The sequence below is a fragment of the Camelus bactrianus genome, chromosome 13 (assembly GCF_048773025.1).
Source record: "Camelus bactrianus isolate YW-2024 breed Bactrian camel chromosome 13, ASM4877302v1, whole genome shotgun sequence".
Classification (NCBI taxonomy): domain Eukaryota; kingdom Metazoa; phylum Chordata; class Mammalia; order Artiodactyla; family Camelidae; genus Camelus; species Camelus bactrianus.
Genome location: NC_133551.1, coordinates 73,474,391 through 73,491,085, shown reverse-complemented (window position 1 = coordinate 73,491,085; position 16,695 = coordinate 73,474,391). Strand labels below are relative to the sequence as shown.

At 52.2% G+C, this 16,695-nt stretch overlaps 1 protein-coding gene across 2 annotated transcripts in view; it reads left to right on the top strand.

The window, feature by feature from the left end:
* Positions 1 to 11,458: 11,458 nt before the first annotated feature.
* Positions 11,459 to 16,695, top strand: part of SPSB1 (splA/ryanodine receptor domain and SOCS box containing 1) — a 62,252-nt gene continuing 57,015 nt past the window's right edge. Inside the window, exon 1 of one of the 2 annotated variants that reach the window (XM_074377482.1) lies at positions 11,459 to 11,657. The gene's annotated coding sequence lies outside the window, so the exon portion shown is untranslated. Of the gene's footprint in view, positions 11,672 to 16,695 lie in introns of both variants that reach the window. The other variant, XM_074377483.1, reaches the window with a different exon arrangement.

Genomic DNA, 16,695 nt, shown 5'->3' with positions numbered 1-16,695 from the left:
AGTCCTCCTTCTGGGTTGTGAGTGGGCACCCTGGGGACCTCACCCAGACGTAGCCTCCCCAACAACACTAAGCAGCTTGGCTCCCAGGGGGACAAAGCAAGGACAGGGTGAGGACAGGGAGGGGCTCACCCACTCATGAGGGCGGGTTCCTGGGGCTGAGTGGGAGGGCCTGAATGGCATTTGGCAGACCCAATTTCCCAGAGCATTATCTGTCCAGAGGGGCACTGAGTGTCTCTGTGGCACCTTGAAATCAGAGGAGAAAGATAACCAGACGACTCATAAAATGAGAAGCGGGCAGAGAGGCTCTGATGCTCAGGGCCACCTGGCAAGAGCTCTGCCCCCGGGGCTCTGAGTGCTGCCTCATGGCCCTGCTCCTCCATCTTGGACACAAGGGGAAGAGCTCTCCCAGCGCCTCTGCAGCCGGGACACCTGTCTTGATTCCAAGCCACAGTGGAATATTAGGGAGAGACGCCCGTGCCCAGATTGGACCGTCCTGAGAGAGAAGCAAAGGGAGAGCCATGTGTGGCATTCGCCCCCAGGTTAGAGCACAGACAGGTCTGGATGACACACAGGAAGCTAGCCAGAGGGTTGTCTTGGGGGAGGGAACTGGGAATCCTTTTTGTACTGTTTGAGGCTCCTTTTTGGGGGGATTTGATTTCTATTTTAATCAAAATAATGCATGTAGATAGTTTTCAAAATATCAAAATGCTACAAGAAGAAAAAAAACCCCACCATTTCCAGTCCCACCCCTCCCACGCCCAAATGCTCCACCCAAGAGGCGGCTACTTGCAATCCTTCGGAGCTGTTTCTTCCGTTATTTACTGCTGTTTTCCTCAATAGCTTGCTCATACTACTGGGTTTGGTTTTTTTTTTTTCACTTTTGATATTATCCAAATGTTTAAAATCTAAGAAACTACGTAGAATAATGGTTAAGATGTTGCTTTTTGAGCCAGATGGTCTGGTTTCAAACCCAGGTTCTGCCACTTACTAATAGAACAACCATGAACAAGTTTCTTATCTCATCACGCCTCTGTGTCCTTATCTGTAATGTGGGGTAGTGGTACCTGCCCCAGGGGGCTCTGTGAGGGGTAAATGGATTCACACGTGTCCTTTGGTCATGGCACATAATAAACCTCTCAGCAAGTGTTGGCCATCATCAACATCACTATGATTATCGTCTTCCATCTATGAGAGATGCGAATCCACACTCTTCTTCCAACTTCATAATACAGTTATATTACCATTTTGATTAAATACACATTTATTGTGTAATGACTGTCTAAACATCACTTACAGCTGAGCTGCGTGGGCTACTACAGTCCAATTTCCTTTCTGGTCTATAGGTTTTGTTTTTCCTGTAGTTCATTATTGCCTTGTCTTTTAATTTCTTATCACTAATTCTTCCCACCAAATCCCTGAGGGAACTGGGAGTCTCATTTCAGTACAGTCATCCATCAGTCCTACTTTGGAGCCTACTGGCCTCCTGCTCCAAGCCAGCTTGGCTGCTCACTGAGCAGGCGTCCAGCAGGGACAAGGGCTTATGAGAATGAACACCCAGATCCTGGGTTCTAAACATCCCTCCCCTGCAGTAGCAATCAGGGCTCCTGGGTGAAATGGCTGATTGCAGGGGAAGAAGAAAACGAGCCTGGGGCATCCTGCTGTGTAGGGAAGGGAATGTTCAGAGAGCAGTGGAGACTTGTCCAAAGAACATCACAGAAGTCAATTTGACAGGGGTCCACTGGTTAAAGTAGGCACGATTTGAACTTTTAAATAAATCATGATAGTAATGGATAGTAATCCTTTGAACTAGGAATCCATGCGTCCATATGGATATTAACAAATAAAATGAAAGTCGGATCCGAAATGGAATATTTACACTGTCTCAAAGCACCTACCCATAAAATATGTATTAATTACAAAGGGGAAAAGAGTAACTTGACCATAGAAAAGTCTGGCAGACACTACCTTAATTAAGTGGTCCAAGTTAGTGTCAGCAGTAATGGGATGGATAAAAGTCAAGTGCCACCTGACGGGAGGCAACATGAGGAAGCCAGCGTCACTCTGTGGTCTTCCTGCCAAAGAGGCACAACATGAATCTTGTCATGAGGAAGCAGACAGACCCAGACTGAGGGACTCCACAGAATAACTGGCCTGTAGTCATGAGACTTACTTCTAAGGAGCCAGGTCATGAGAGTCGAGGAAAGATTTAGGAACAATTCCAGGTCAAAAGAGGCAAGAGAGATGTAACAGCCAAAGGTGACACATAATTCCAAACTGGGTCCTTCTGTTCTGAAGTCCATTACTGGGACGACTGGCAGAACTTGTGGGGTCTGAGGATTAGAGGGTGCTCACATGCCACAGCAAGGTCCCTGGCATGGATGGAGTGTCACGGTTAGGGAGGGGAGTAGCCTTATTTTGGGAGGCAAGGAGGCGTATCATGTCAGAATTCTCAAGTGATTCAAGAGACAGCAACTCTACACAATTCTTGCCACTTTTCTATCAGTTTCAGATCATTGAAACTCAACAACAAAAATGATGAATAAAGGTAGTGAGTCATGATGGCAGTTATCACACTTTCCCTCTGAGACAGCCACCCACAGATGGTTGAGGCACCACTGGTCTGGGTCCCTGAGTGGGGACAACGTGGAGCAGAGATCAACAGGGAGGGTGAACGAGAGTTAAAGGCTCTGAGCTTTGGGGAGCTTGTTATCATAAAAAACCTCGCCTCTCCTGACCGGCTCGGACTCTGTTCAAATGACCACCATCCTCAGCTCCCCACTCACGTTTGAAAGCGAGGCTTAGAAAGGTGATGGACAGGGGGAGGGTATAGCTAAGTGGCAGAGCATGTGCTTAGCATGCACGAGGTCCTGGGTTCAATCCCCAGGACCTCCATTAAAATAAAACTAATTACCTTCTCCCAAATACAAAAAAACATAAACAGAAAGCTGATGGAAACCCAGCATGTATGGGAGATGTTTATCAACCAGTGGAGTCCACTTGTTGGGGAGCCGAGGGTAAGGATCTGTAGGTCTTTGCCCTTGGACAGGTTAGAGTCCCCACAAAAGATTACTCTATGGGGCTTGGCCACCAGCGCCCTGGGAGCTGGCCAAGGGGGAGAGGGCAGAGGTCCCAGTTCATCGTGCAGACTTGGGCTTCAACACGTTATTTTCAGTAAGGTGCCTCACTGCCCACACCCCTCCACTCGGCCAGGTGTCTGAGCCCAGCTTCCCCCCAGGGGGGTAGGACGCAGCCTGGCTGCCCCTGGCTGGGAGGGGGTTTGGAATCCCACTCCTTCACCTGCATTTTCAACCAGGCCTCCCCTTCTCACCAGCCTTACACCTGCTTTCGGAGGGAGGGATCTGTACCCCTGCTCTGTGGGGTGCGGGGCCTCCTCTCTGCAGGCACTCCCTCTGCTCCGCCCAGCCCGCCACCACGTGCCCTCCCTGTGACGTTTTGTTAACATCCCTCATCAGATACTTTCTCTCCTAACCTCTTTGCCCTTGCGCACTCATACTTGAAAAAACTCATTTCCATAATACATTTTGGGAGGGAGACAGCGACATATGAGTGTTGGGTCAGCCGTGTTGAGTCAGGAATCCCTTCTTGGAAAGTTCTGCTCCGGGGACAACAGCTACGTCAGGAATTATCGGAGCGCTCCCACCTGTGGGGGCTCCAGGCCGGGCCCCACACTGAGGGCTTTATGAATGCTGACTCTTCCCGCCTCCCGACACCTGTGATCTCAGGCCAGCAGCGAGGGGAGGGGAGTGTTGTGGGGGAGAAGCATGGGCGTCCCTGAGCGGGCCTCACCGCCTACTGCCCCGCCCTTCAGGGCTGTGCTGGGAAGACCCTGGAGCTGCACCTCAGGGGGAGAACCAACCCTTTGGCTCCCGTATCCCATTGGTTAAAGGTTTGCCCCTGTGGGCGTTAACCACCTGCGCCCCAGGACTGCCCACACGTGGCTGGTCGTCAGGGCCCCAGTCTCCCCCACCTCAGCATCGACTGGGAACCCAAGCAGGCAGGCAGAGTCGTGCCCAGGGGTCACTGCTGCCCACCCCTGGGACTGGAGACAGAGAGGGCAAAGGCAGGGTCTGCTGCAAGCTCACAAGGTGGCCTCTGTCACCATGCGCCCTGCACAGACAGGAGCCCCAGGCCGGAGATCAGATGACTCTCCTGCAGTCGCAGGTGGGCTGCCAGGCAACCCTGGCAGCTGGGTCCCTAAGCGCCCTTGGCCACCCTGCTTTCCTGTGAGTTACCTGTGCAGCAGAAATACTAAGATAATAGTAACAGAAATGGCCTCCTTACAGGGGCCTGGGGGCTGAGCTTGGGGCTTCCGCTGGAGGAAGACAGGGGCTCCCCAATGTGACTTCTTTTTTTACATTTTTAATTAAAAATTTTTTTCTTTTTGTTTTCTTATTGTAGTATAGTCAGTTTACACCGTTGTGTCAATTCCTGGTGTTCAGCCCATTGCTTCAGTCATACATATACATACTTACATTCGTTTTCATGTTCTTTTTCATTATAGGTTACTACAAGATATTGAATATGGTTCCCTGGGCTACACAGAAGAAGACTGTTGTTTATCTATTTTATACACAGTAGTTACCAACATGACTTCTGAGCTGGCTTTGGTACCAAGAGAGACCTTACGTTTCTGCACCAGTTTGGGGATTTAAATCTAAAGCTAGTTTTGAGGTCCTAAGCAAGTCATTCCTGGCTGCACGCCTCAGTTTCCTCACCCATCGTGGACTGGGTTCAAGGCCATCCCCCTCTGCCCAGTGCTGAACTTGGAGGATTCTATGCATGAGAGGCTGCCCAGCCAATAATCCAGGCAAAGAGAGAAGCATCAGTCAGCCACCTGCATTCCTCTGGGGAGGGGGACTGCGAGGTAACTTCCAGACACAGGAACATGCAATTCTGTCATCATAAGGAGGGGCGGGGAGAGCAGGGCACTGCTGGGGGCGGGCCGGATGCATGTTCTCTGGAGAAGGGCACCCAGGGCTGACCAACTGTCCAGCTGTGGGCCATAAAGCATCAGCAGGGCCTGTGTAACCAGGGAAGAGACCATAGGAGCTGGGAGGAAAGAGGATGGAGTCCTCCCGCAGGGTCTCCCTCTGTGGCCCCCGCAGTGAAGTTGGGTGCTACCTTTTTGTTCTTTCACAGGAGCTTAATGCTGACCATTGCAGGATCTCCCGGAGAATGGTCAGCACAGGGCAGGCCCAAGGCACGTCAAACTTGCAGAGCATCCAGGACCCTCTTGGAATTCTGCATCCCTGTATTTCCATTTGACTAATCTTGCTCAAGCAAACATATTTAGTCAACAAATATTGATTGAGGATTGCAGGAGAGAAATATTTATTGTCCTCCACCCCAGCCCCTAGAGATGAGTTCTTCCCCATCCCATGACCTGGAGCTCAGACTGGTTTTGGCCAACTGGAAGCGAGTAGACGTGAGACACGAGCAGAGATTGAAATGCGCTTTCACTGCTGGGCTTTCCTCCCCAGCACCTCTGCCACCACCAGGAGAGGAGCTTTCTGGAAATTTCCATTGCCCCTTCTGCTCTGGGATGAATGCATAGAACAGATCTGTGAGCCAAGTCGGGCAGTCTGATAACCCAAAGCAGAGCCTGGTGGACTAGCTGGCCCCCAGCTACCTGGCAGAAATGTGAGCAAGAAGAAATGGTTGTGGCTTGAAGCCACTGTGTTTTGGGGTTGTTTGTTATGCAGCAATGGCTGACTGATACAAGAGCCTACTGTGTGCCAAGGTCTGAAATAAGTAAGAGTAAAGCTGTCTTCTGTGACAAGGGTATAGAGTAAGCGGTACATGGGAGAATGTACAGTGAGAAATAATGATCAGGCAGGAGAAGATGGGAGCTGGGAGCTGGTACCTGGGGGAGAAGCAAGGGAGGAGGGGAAATCCAGGCAGAGAGGCCTCGGTACAAGAAGGAAGGAGCACAGAACTTGAAGGAGCAGTAGGAGGAAGGTGGGGGGGTGCAGGTGCCACGTGGGGCCAATGGGACAGGGTTAAGGTTAGGGCTAGGGCAGGCAGAAGACAGACCACCTAGAGCCCTGTGGGCACATGAAGAATTCTGACATGCATTTTGCAAATATCACTTCCACTGCTGAGTAGAAATCAGATTGGAGGGGCCACGAATGCCAGCAAGGAGTTGGGAGAGAAGGCGCTGGCAGTCATCCAGGTGAGAGGTGATGATGGCCTGTGTATCCGTTTCCTCGGCTGCGGTAACAAAGTACCACGAATTGAGTGGCTTCAAACAACTAAAACTGATTCTTTCACAGTTCCGAGGCTGGAAGTCCAAGACCAGGATGTCAGCAGGACCACGCTCTCTCCAAAGGCTCCAGGAGAGAATTCTTCCTGGCCTCTTCCAGCTTCAGTGGGTGCTGGCATTCCTTGGCTTGTGGATACATCCGTCCAATCTCTGCCCCTGTCATCACATGACATTCTCCTCTGTGTCCAAATCTCTCTCTTTTCTTACAGGGACATCCGTCGTCAGATTAGGGCCCACCCCAACCCAACTTGATGACATCTGTAAGGACCTATTTCCAAATAAGGTCACATTCACAGGTTCCAGGTGGGCAAGAATTGTGGGGACACATTTTCTCACCCAGGACAGTGTGGCACAGAGGGAGGGCAGAGGAGGTGACACAAGGATGGACAGTGTTAGGAGTTACTTAGGGGAAATGAATGAACATGGAGCTGGGTCCGCTGAGGGCCACCCGGTATCCCACTCTGCCGACCCTTCACCTGCCCTCAGAGCCACTGCTTAGTGTCCACTCACGCATTTGTCAGCTGGTCTCTGACTTGCACAGGGCTCCTGTTTGGCTGTTGCTGTGTCTTTGACCCCTTCCAGAGGTTGAGAAACACTTACCCTTCTTTCTCTGCCACTTAGTGCTCCAGACGCCCTGAGTTCACAGGGGTCAATCAGACCCAGCCCAGCATGTAGCGTGAGCTTTTGAGTCACTCTGGGTGCAAGTCTGGGCTCTACCACTGACTAGCTGAGCAACTCTGGGGGATCGACTTACCACTTCACGTCTCAGTCTCCCCATCGAAAATGTAGATGATCCTAGTACCCACCTTGTGGAAGGGGTGCACGAGACGATACAAGTAAAATGCAGAGCACAGAACCTGGCATATAGTAAGTGGTTAATAAGTGTTAGCTTTAAAAATATCACTATAGCTATGATCATCCTATAGGTTTGGACACCTTCATTCTTTCTTCTTCTGAACTGATCTCTCCTGAAGAGAAATACTCGGGACATCCCCAGTGAGGGAAAAGCCCATCCAGAACCAGCATCACCAATCCCCAGCCAGAAAGTGCCAGGCTTTGTGCAGAAGGGTAAAAGGACTGACGCTCTAAAGGCTTGGAGTTATTTTTCCAGGAGTGAAGCAGAGTGGGAACTGATCCATGTCACTTACCAAATTGGTTCCTCATGGGATCCATGTTAACCCAGGAAGCTCCCAACACAGAATGGGGCATTCGGCTCACTCCCACTAAATGTTTGCTTAATGAACTTGGCAGCTGACCCTCTGGCTGGAAAATGGGGCATCCTGAGATAAGGACGGAACAGAGAAGCCAGACCTGTGAGTTTGGACTCATTTTCAAGGTGTCTACCAAACACCGCAAACTGCTGTGGGGGACAGGAAGGAGATGAGTCCCAGACTATTGGAGGTCTCTGATCTGGCATTTGAGACAGAAGCATGACCTTTCTAGAATCTTTATGTACTGAGTCTTCAAGTTTGAACTGAGTTCACTTGAATACCTTTCTTTCTAAAGAAAAATAGACCACAGAGCAAATTTACATAAAACAATTCTTTATCATTTGTTACTATCTGAAATGATCTCATTTGCTGTTTATAGTCTGTCTCTCCCACTTAAATAGAAATTCTCTAAGGCCAGGAGCCTGGTCAATTTTGTTTACTACTCTCTCTCCAGCATGCAGAATAGTGCTGTTCAACGTCTATTCATTCAGTTCCTCAGTATTTAGTAAACAACAACAACAAAAAAGATACTTGGAGGGGTGCTTCACCTGTATTACTTTAATGGAATTTTACTATAATATTGAAGCTGGCCCGTGGGGGGGAAATACACTGAAAAACTGTTGAAAACGTCTGGTGAAGAGTTAAGACAGTCAAGATCACAGCCTGCTCACTTTTATTTCACTGAGAGTGTTTTAGAAGAACTTGGCAATAACTATTGTCACAAGTCAAGGTCATCTCTTTGTCAATTTCTTCTCAAGGTCATGGGAACTCTCCTCAAGGCTGGTTGCCAACCATTGTCTCATTTGAAGTCATGGAAACTTTGCATTATCCTTTTGGACTGATGATTACCAATGTCTGATAGAGCTGCACTGCAATATCGCACTCTGCCAGCAGGTGTCACTGTCTAATAATGATGTGATGTGGAGTGAAAGCCCCAGATATTTAAGGGCAGTCTATGGAAAGAATCTGTGAACTGACTCATGAACGCTTTAAGATCAAAGTTCTGTAAGATAAGGTCCACTGTATTTCAGTTTCACTTCATGAGATACTTTATGGTATAGCTTGTGTTAGGGGTGCAGAATGGACCTAAATATTATTCATCTGCTTCAGTATTTTTTTTTTCTAGGAAACCTCTTGATATTATTGTCAATAACATCTAAAATGTATCTATCATCCTGACAGTCGTCAAAACCCTCCAAATTTCATTTAACACAACACCTTGAACATGTTGTGCTCAATTAATATTTGTTGAATGACTACTACCCTCCCCACCCCTGCCCCCAAACCCTGGGAAACAGGTAGAGCTATTCTACAGATGAGAAAACTGGGTCCCAGAAAGATTAAGTCACTTGCCCAAGGGCACACAGCTGGTGAATGGCAGAGCTGAGGTTTGCCTTAGGTTTGCTAATCCCAAATTCCTGGCCCATTCACTCCAATCAGCAAAAGGGACTCAGAGATCACAGGAGCCCCTAGGAGATGGGAGCTTGTGAGGGCAGCAGGCTTCTGCTCTAAAGGCTCAAAGGGTGTCTGAGACATCTCTGGACAGACTTCATCATTAGAAAAAGCAGTTGATGCTAATTTGCTATCTAATAGTTCCTCCCCGTCGTTTTCCTGGGACAGATTAGAGAAGTGAGCAAGTTTGGCTATTACAAGTGATGAAATGTGAGTAGGGGTGGGGGTGGAGTGGGGGGGGGGTGACATCACCAGGAGCCCAGAGCCACAGCCCTCCCTGCTCACCCCTGGGGAGCACACATACTTGGTTTGAGACTTGAGTCAGCCTTCAGATTCCTGGATGGTGTTTATCAGCTGATGTTACAGTACCGCAAGTTTCTGTATCTTTTTAACAAACAATAGTACCAGTGCTGATAGGATGAGCACACACCCCTTTCACACAGCCTGGTCTCCACAGTTGCTCAACACGGCTCCGGGTCTCAGCTTTCCAGCATCGTGCCGCCAACCTGCTCTTGTCCTGGAGGAGAGGAAGGCTCACTCCCCAGGGATTCCTCTGGGAAATTTAGGTCAGCAGAATCTAATTACACCGCTGGATCAGCGCTGAGACGCCAAGATTAATGCTGCAGGAGGGTGGGCTGGGAGTGCTGAGGGCTTCTAACTAGGAAGGGCCTGTTTCAGGGCCCTCATACCAAAGGTGGGGTCTCTGGTCCCAGATGAATAGATCCTACTACTTGAATTACACCTAGTCTGCCCAAGGTACCTACCTGGTAGGTATCCTCCAGGAAAAGGGGCGAGGCCTGGAGGAGTTCCCCTCAGGAAGGCTGACATCATCACGGTCCCAGGTTGTGCGGCTACAGCGTGAGCCTCCAGCCCACCCTTCCAGGACCACTTCCGGTGAGGGGCGTACACATCCTGGGTAACATGCCAACTACGGTTATTCTCGGAGGGAAGGAAATGGAGCACAGAGAGCACAGAGGCGGCCATGCTTTCCAGGGATCAGACTACTCTGGGGGACACCGGGAACTCGGACAGACCTCCTGCCTGCCTGGATGTTTTCACAGTTCTTTCAAGTGTCATTGCATCTTGGGACAACTAATGGTTCTCAAACTGCAAGTGGCCAAGGGAGTCCAGTGCTCTTTTTAAATGCAAAGCACCCCTGGGTGCTGGCAATGGCTGCCCTCCTGCCTGGCCTGGTTCAACATCCTAGACAATTCGAACCAGGAATGTTAACCAAGGCCAGAACGACCACCCAGGCCTGCCCTGCCCGTGACTGCTAGTTGAGCCTTAGTATTTTTAAAATTCAAAAAAACCTGATTTTCAGCATGGTGAGGTGAGAAGACAACAAACTTTGGGATCTCAGAGAGCCCAGCTGGCTCCACGCTCTGCTACAGCAGGGTCTTTGGCCAGTTACGGCTACCTCATCTTTACAACCCGAGTAACAGTCCCGTTCTTACAGAGTTATGGTAAAGATGAAATAACTAGGGAACCACATTATTCTTAACAGCTTCTCCAATAATGCTAATTCTCCATTCCCTTCAATAGACACTACATACAATGAGGGGTGGAGGAATGCAAGGAGATTTTGTTCTTTAAGAATATCTTTCTTTGAAGTCTTCCCCATTCTAGAGGTCAAGTGACTGCTCTGTTGGGGGCAAGAGAGGAAAATTCCTTTGGTCACCTAGAGCCACAGGACACTCTATACAAAGAAGTGTAGAGGGGTGGGAGGTGGTGGGTACCTACCGGGCTATGGCCCTTGCTCCTTCCCTCCCTCCTTTCTTTCATTCCATCATTCATTCAACAAACGTTCATGGAGCACGTTTGCTGTATGCCCGGATGCCGAGTTGCTTGATTCCCCCTAGGTCTGGGAGTCCCAAGATCCCCGTGTCTGTGGGTACAGAGAAGGAAATGCGTCGAGAGGGGTGGGCTCCGGCCGGGCGTGGCGTCCCTGGATTATGTGCGGTCCCATGAACCCCTCCTGTGCCCTAGAATTACGGAACTTTAAACTGCTGGGAATTTCAGATGAGGCAAGCAAGGCCTCGCTCCCGGGGTTACTGAAGAAACCCCGACCCTCTCGAGAGGTTTTAAAAATTATTAGTAAACCCCTCGCCTCCACTCGGGGGCCGGGCACCACCGCAGCCCGCCAAGTGTTGCAACCCCGGCCTCTTGTCCAGAGGGCTGTCCGGCGTTTCCCAGAGTCCTCCAGAGGGACCGCAGCTTCGGCGCCGCCCGCGCGGCCTCCCAGCCGCAGCCTCCCGCGCCCCGATGGCCTCCGGGTGGGATGGCAGCGAGGCGGAGGAGGGGGCGGGGGCGGGGGCGGCCGAGCGAGCGCCGGGCACGTGACCGGCCGCCCGCCCAGCTCCCCGCGCCCCGCGGCCGCCCCAGCAGCTCACAGCGCCCCGCGTGCCGCAGCCCTAGGGGGAGCCGAGGGCGGGGCGGGGCGGGGCGGGGCGGGGCGGGGGCGGGACGGCCCCGGGACGGCCCCGCCCCCGGCGCTTTCTTTCTTTCTTTTTTTTTTTTTTTTCCACTTTAAAGCCTTGGGTTGCTTTTTCTTCTTTGCACAGAAGTCGCGCTCGGGCAGCCCGCGCGCTCGCAGCAGGAACCAGGCTCCAGGCGCTGGCGCCGGGGCCACGGAGAGGAGGCGACTTCGCTCCCGGCGGCGGGAGCCTCTTCGGCCCCGGAGAGCTAGCGGCGGCAGCGGCCTCCCGGGAGCGGTAGGCAGGGCCGGGTACGTGGGTGGGTGGGGGTCCGGGCCGGGTGCGCGTGGGGATCGCGGCACTTGGGGATCGAATGGGAACCCGAGCGCGGGGCCGGACACTGGGGACCGGGTGGGGTCCCGGGTGGGGTCCCGGCTGGGGACCCGATAGGGGCGCGCGGGGAGCCTTTCTCTCGCCGGGGATCCCAGGAAGGGCGGCCGGGGCGCCGCCCAGCGTCGCTGCTGCTGCTGCAGCTGCAGGCGCGGGTAGGTCGCGCGGCCCAGGGTACCACCTGCGGGGGCGAGATGGGACAGGAGTCCCGGCGGCCGCGACGACCGTCGCACCCGTGATTGAGCCTCGGAGGCTGCAGACCTGGGAAGGGGGCCCAGGACGCTCGGTGGCCCCCTCCGACTTCTAGGTGCCCAAACGGCCGGGGCCTCGGTTCCCGCGACCATCCCCGCGGCGAGGCGGGGGCGCCGGCCTGCCCCTTCCGCACGGGGGCAGCGCGACCCTGCTCCACAAAGTTACTTTCGCTTTTCCCGCCAGCCATGGCTGGGATCCGCAGCGCGGCCCGACTAGCCCCCCGGAGGCTCCTCACCTCTGCCCGCAGCGCCTCCCCCGGGGAGCCCGCCGGGAGACATCCCGGGCGCTGCCGCCCTCCCCGCCGCCCCGAAGCCGCCGCAGCTTCTCCCGGCAACCAAGGGAGAGACGAGTGTTAGTTATGTCAGGAAATCAATTAAAACAGAAAAACCAGAGCAGCCTGGGTCCGTCGGTGGTAATTTTCCTGTTCAAGTTCAAGGGAAACGCTCCTTGGAATGCTGAAGGCCTCCGAGGCGCGGTGACTTGGTCTTCGGGGAGAGTTTGGGAGCTGTGTGTGTGTGTCCGTGAGTGTGTGAGTGTGTGCGAATGTGTATGTGTGAATGTGTTTCTGTGTGTCTGTGCACGTGTGTCTGTGCATGTGTGTCGGAGTGTGTCTGTGAGTTAGTGTGCGTCTCTGAGTGCATCTGTGTGTGCTGAGTGTGTATGTGCCGTCCACGGTAATCCAGCAGCAGTGGGGCCGCTGGCTCCTGAGATCTTCTTAAGTTAACTTTCCTTTCTCAGTTTTCAAGAGGGCTGCGCTGGACCTGGGAGAGGTACCAGCTGAGGAGGGCACAGGCTCCTCCCTCCCTCCCTTTTTCTCTGAAAATGAACTGTACAGTTTGGGGGTGAGTTGGCAGGGACTGCTTCCTGCGTGAGTAATATTTAATTAAATACTCCAGCCTGGAGCATCAGAAACTGGTCATGAGTTGAGTTTTAACAGGTGTTGATGGTAAAAATGCCATCTCTGGTGACTAAAGCCTGTGTCCTTGGAAGAATTCTCTCCTGGAGAAGAACAGCTGAGGGGAAGCAGGCTTCTAACCCTGGTTTGGGTGTGAGGGCAGCCCGCACGGAAGGGGGAGGGGCTGCCCCTCCCTTCTCTGCTGTACCCCTTCCTGACCCCTGCCCCTGGCCCCTCCGTGGTGGAAAGCACTAGATGAAGCATTCGGGGCATAGGCAGGCTTCTCGCACACTGAGGAGTCACAGAGCTAGGGAAGCCCTATCTTACCTACAGGGCATCCATCTGGGCCAGCCCTTCCTTTCCCAGCTAGGGTCCAGAGACGGTGGCCAGCTTACCCCAGTTATACAGCCAGGGGCCGTGGACCAAGTCTCCAGAGCCCTTGCTGCTGCCGTTGGTTACTGTCGCCAGTGCTGAGGTCATGGGCTGGGCACTTCGTGTCTCCCCAGCTGTAAATGATGGGCTGGGCTAGATCCTCTAAAACACTCCTCTTGTTCTCTTACTGCTTTGTCTTCTGCAGGGAGCGCTTTACCCAGTAGATGAAGAGAGAGAGAGACAGAGATGGGGAGGTGTGGAGTGGCCTAATGCAGTAACTTTACAAGCTTCCTTTCCTTTCCCAGTGTGGCTACCACCAGGGAAGCAGAGAGAATAAAAGCAGTGGCACATTGCTCCCAGGGGCTCTGACAGTTACCAACAGGGGCAGGCCTGGCTTCAGGGAGGCTGGGGATCTGGGGAGAATCAGTGGGTTCTGGGAGTTCCAGGGCTCTTAGGAGTGGTCCTGCATGGGGCCCTAGGTGATGTCACTCTGGAGCTGGGTGAGGCTGCGTTCCTTGCTGGGCTGCCCCAGCCAGGCTGAAACCACCCTTCAGTGGGTTCCCTTGGGCTGCCTGGTAAAACTCTAACACCCGTGGCGGAATCACCTTCCTACGGAGTGGGGAAGTGTGGTGGGCATCCAGTTGGTGGAGGCCAATGCTGAGGGCGTTGGATGCTGTGCTCCGCCATGCTGCGCCTGGTCCCTCCTGGCACCTTTCCCCCTCCTCCTGGGCAAGCAGAGACTTGCTGCCCATACGTTTTCCCATTTAGCAAAACCTCTGATTCTTACAGCCTTCACAAGTTTAGTCTGGGAGTTTTGCAACAATTCTTCCCAAGAAATAGATTGTGGCTGGTGTTTGTGATCAATTTATCTTTTCGTTCGTGAAAAGTTTGCGACCGAGCATCTTTATCAGACAGAAGCACAGGGCAGGTATAGACCTGCCTCAGTCCACCTAGAGGTGCATAATTTTACCCTCCCCCCCCAAGCCTGATCAATGAAATCCAAACTTCAAAGGACCTTTATTTTGGGCTTTCAGCCTAGTGCTCTCCCATTTCCTGGTTATCTGATAGCATCTGATAGCATCCTCCCAATCTAGGGGTAAAACTCCTGCTTTCGTAGGTGCCAGGCACTGGGCTGCCTAGTGCTTTATGGGCAGCACCTTATTTGATAATAATAACAATTATTATTATATTATCGTATGGTGGGAAACAGTAGGGGAACTGTTACAGCTTGCACTAGTATGAGGCTCTGATTGAGTCCTTGTGCTCTTCCTAAGAACCCAGGGCAGTGAGTGGGTTCTCCCACCGCCCACCTTCTGCTGAGGCTGGAATGGCCACGTGACTTGGCCGGGGTTAGAGTTTTGCTCCCCTGATTTTGGCACCCAAGCCCTTAACCAGTACATTATCCCACCTCCATCGCCTTAGCCTTTTCTTTAGGAAGCAGGTGTTAATTTTTTTTAATGGATATTTAAAAAAAAATTTTTTTATTCATACTTTTTGTAGGGGGAGGTAATTAGGTCTGTTTATTTATTTATTTTTAGAGAAGGTACCAGGCATTGAACCCAGGACCTCATGTGCTCTACCACTTGAGCTATACCCTCCCCCTAAAAAATGGTTATTATTATGGAAAATTTCAAACAGATTCCAGGGGGTGTAGCTCAGTGGTAGAGCATCTGACAGCAGATCCCAAAGTTGAGAGAAACCTCTTAGGTTCCCTCACCAGCTGCAGGTGTCAGCACGCACACACACGTGCACGCCCACGCCCACACATAGACACACACCCATGCACACACTAATTCTGCATTATTTGGAAGCACATCTCAGGCGTGATGTCAGTTTGCCTGTGAGTACTTCCTAAGAAGCATTCAAGAGACAAAGAGGGGGACTTTGGGGGGCAAGTTGGGGTAAGGATGCTCTCCCTGACTTGGAGTTGAGGGACCTTCCTGGCTGTGACAGGGGAGGATGGCTCACAGAGGAGGGGTGGGGAGGACCTGTCTTGTTGCCACCCCTCCACCCCACCTACTTTGGGAAGCTTCCTGCTGTTTCGTGTTTTAAAAATCCTGTCATGCCCAGCATTACAAATAAATGAGTCTGGTCAGGGGGTGGACCACACAGGCTCCCTGCGCCTCCTTTGGAGAAGCCGCCAAGGACAACCCAGCCATGTCCCCCGCCGAGGCCCGTCTTCTGCAGTGCCGGCCTGGGTGGACAGCTGGCCTGTGGGGATGGGCCATCCACAAGCGCTGCCCCCCGACCTAAACCCAAGCTTCACCATCTTGAATTCCGCCTGTGGATAATGGGTGGAGGTGTGTGGGAGCATCTGCAGCCCTCGCGATGCTACTGGGAAAATGAAGAAGGTGGTGGGTGATGTGGGCCCCAGAATGAGGGCATGTGGGGTGTAAACACCACACTGAGTAGGAACCTGGGACCTACCTGGTGACAAGGTCTGGACAGCTGCCCCTCACCAGACAGGCTGCTTGGGGCCACACACAGCTGCTGCATCTGCTCTTAGGGCCTCTGACTATTAAAAATGTTTCCTTGGGTTGCGTTGCCTCTGTTTCCTGCCTGGCAGGATGGAGCCTGGCTGCATTTTCAAGGTGGAATCAGCAAGTTTGGTAACTAGTTGGACACTGGGTGTGAAGACAGGTGAAGAATTGCGGGTCTGTTTGGGGGTCAGAGCGGAGGGTGACCCTATAGGGAACATGGAGGGCTAAGGACATGGATGTGCCTTGAACCTGTCCCGGCTGGAAATGGTCTATCCAGGTGTGTCCAGGTAGCGTCGCAGCCTGGTGGCAAGAGAGAGGCCTGAGCTGGAGGCCAAAACTTTGGAACCTTCTTTCAAAGGGGGTTAATGCCAGCAGCACGGCAGCATTTGGCATGAGGTGTGGCGTGCCCAGGATGCAGAAACCACTCTCCTGGCATTTCTCCGTGTTCTGGGAGGGTCCGCCTCTGACAAGGGGGCTGTGGGCTGGGGTCTCCACGGTGGGTGCCAGGGTGCCAGGACCATTGGGAAGGTTTCTCTTGGTTTAGGGGCTTTCTTCTTCTCTCTTTCTGATCATGGTAAGATACACATAACATTAAATTTATGTCTAAATCATTTTTAAGTGTACAGTTCAGTGGTATTAAGTACATTCACAATATTGTGCAGCCATCAGCGCCTCTATCTCCAGAACTCTTTTCATCTTGCAAAACCAAAACTCCTGTGTCCTTTGAACACTAACTCTCCGTTCTCCCTCTCTCACCAGCCCCTGGCAATAACCCTTCTGCCTTCTGTCCCTATGAACTTGACTACTCTAGGTCCGTCAGATAAGTGGAGTCATATACACGCTGTCCTTCTGTGACTGGCTTATTTCACTTAGCATGTTGTCTTCATCCGTGCTGTGGCATATGTCAGAACTTCCTTCCTTTGTAGGGCTGTGTAATATTCCACTG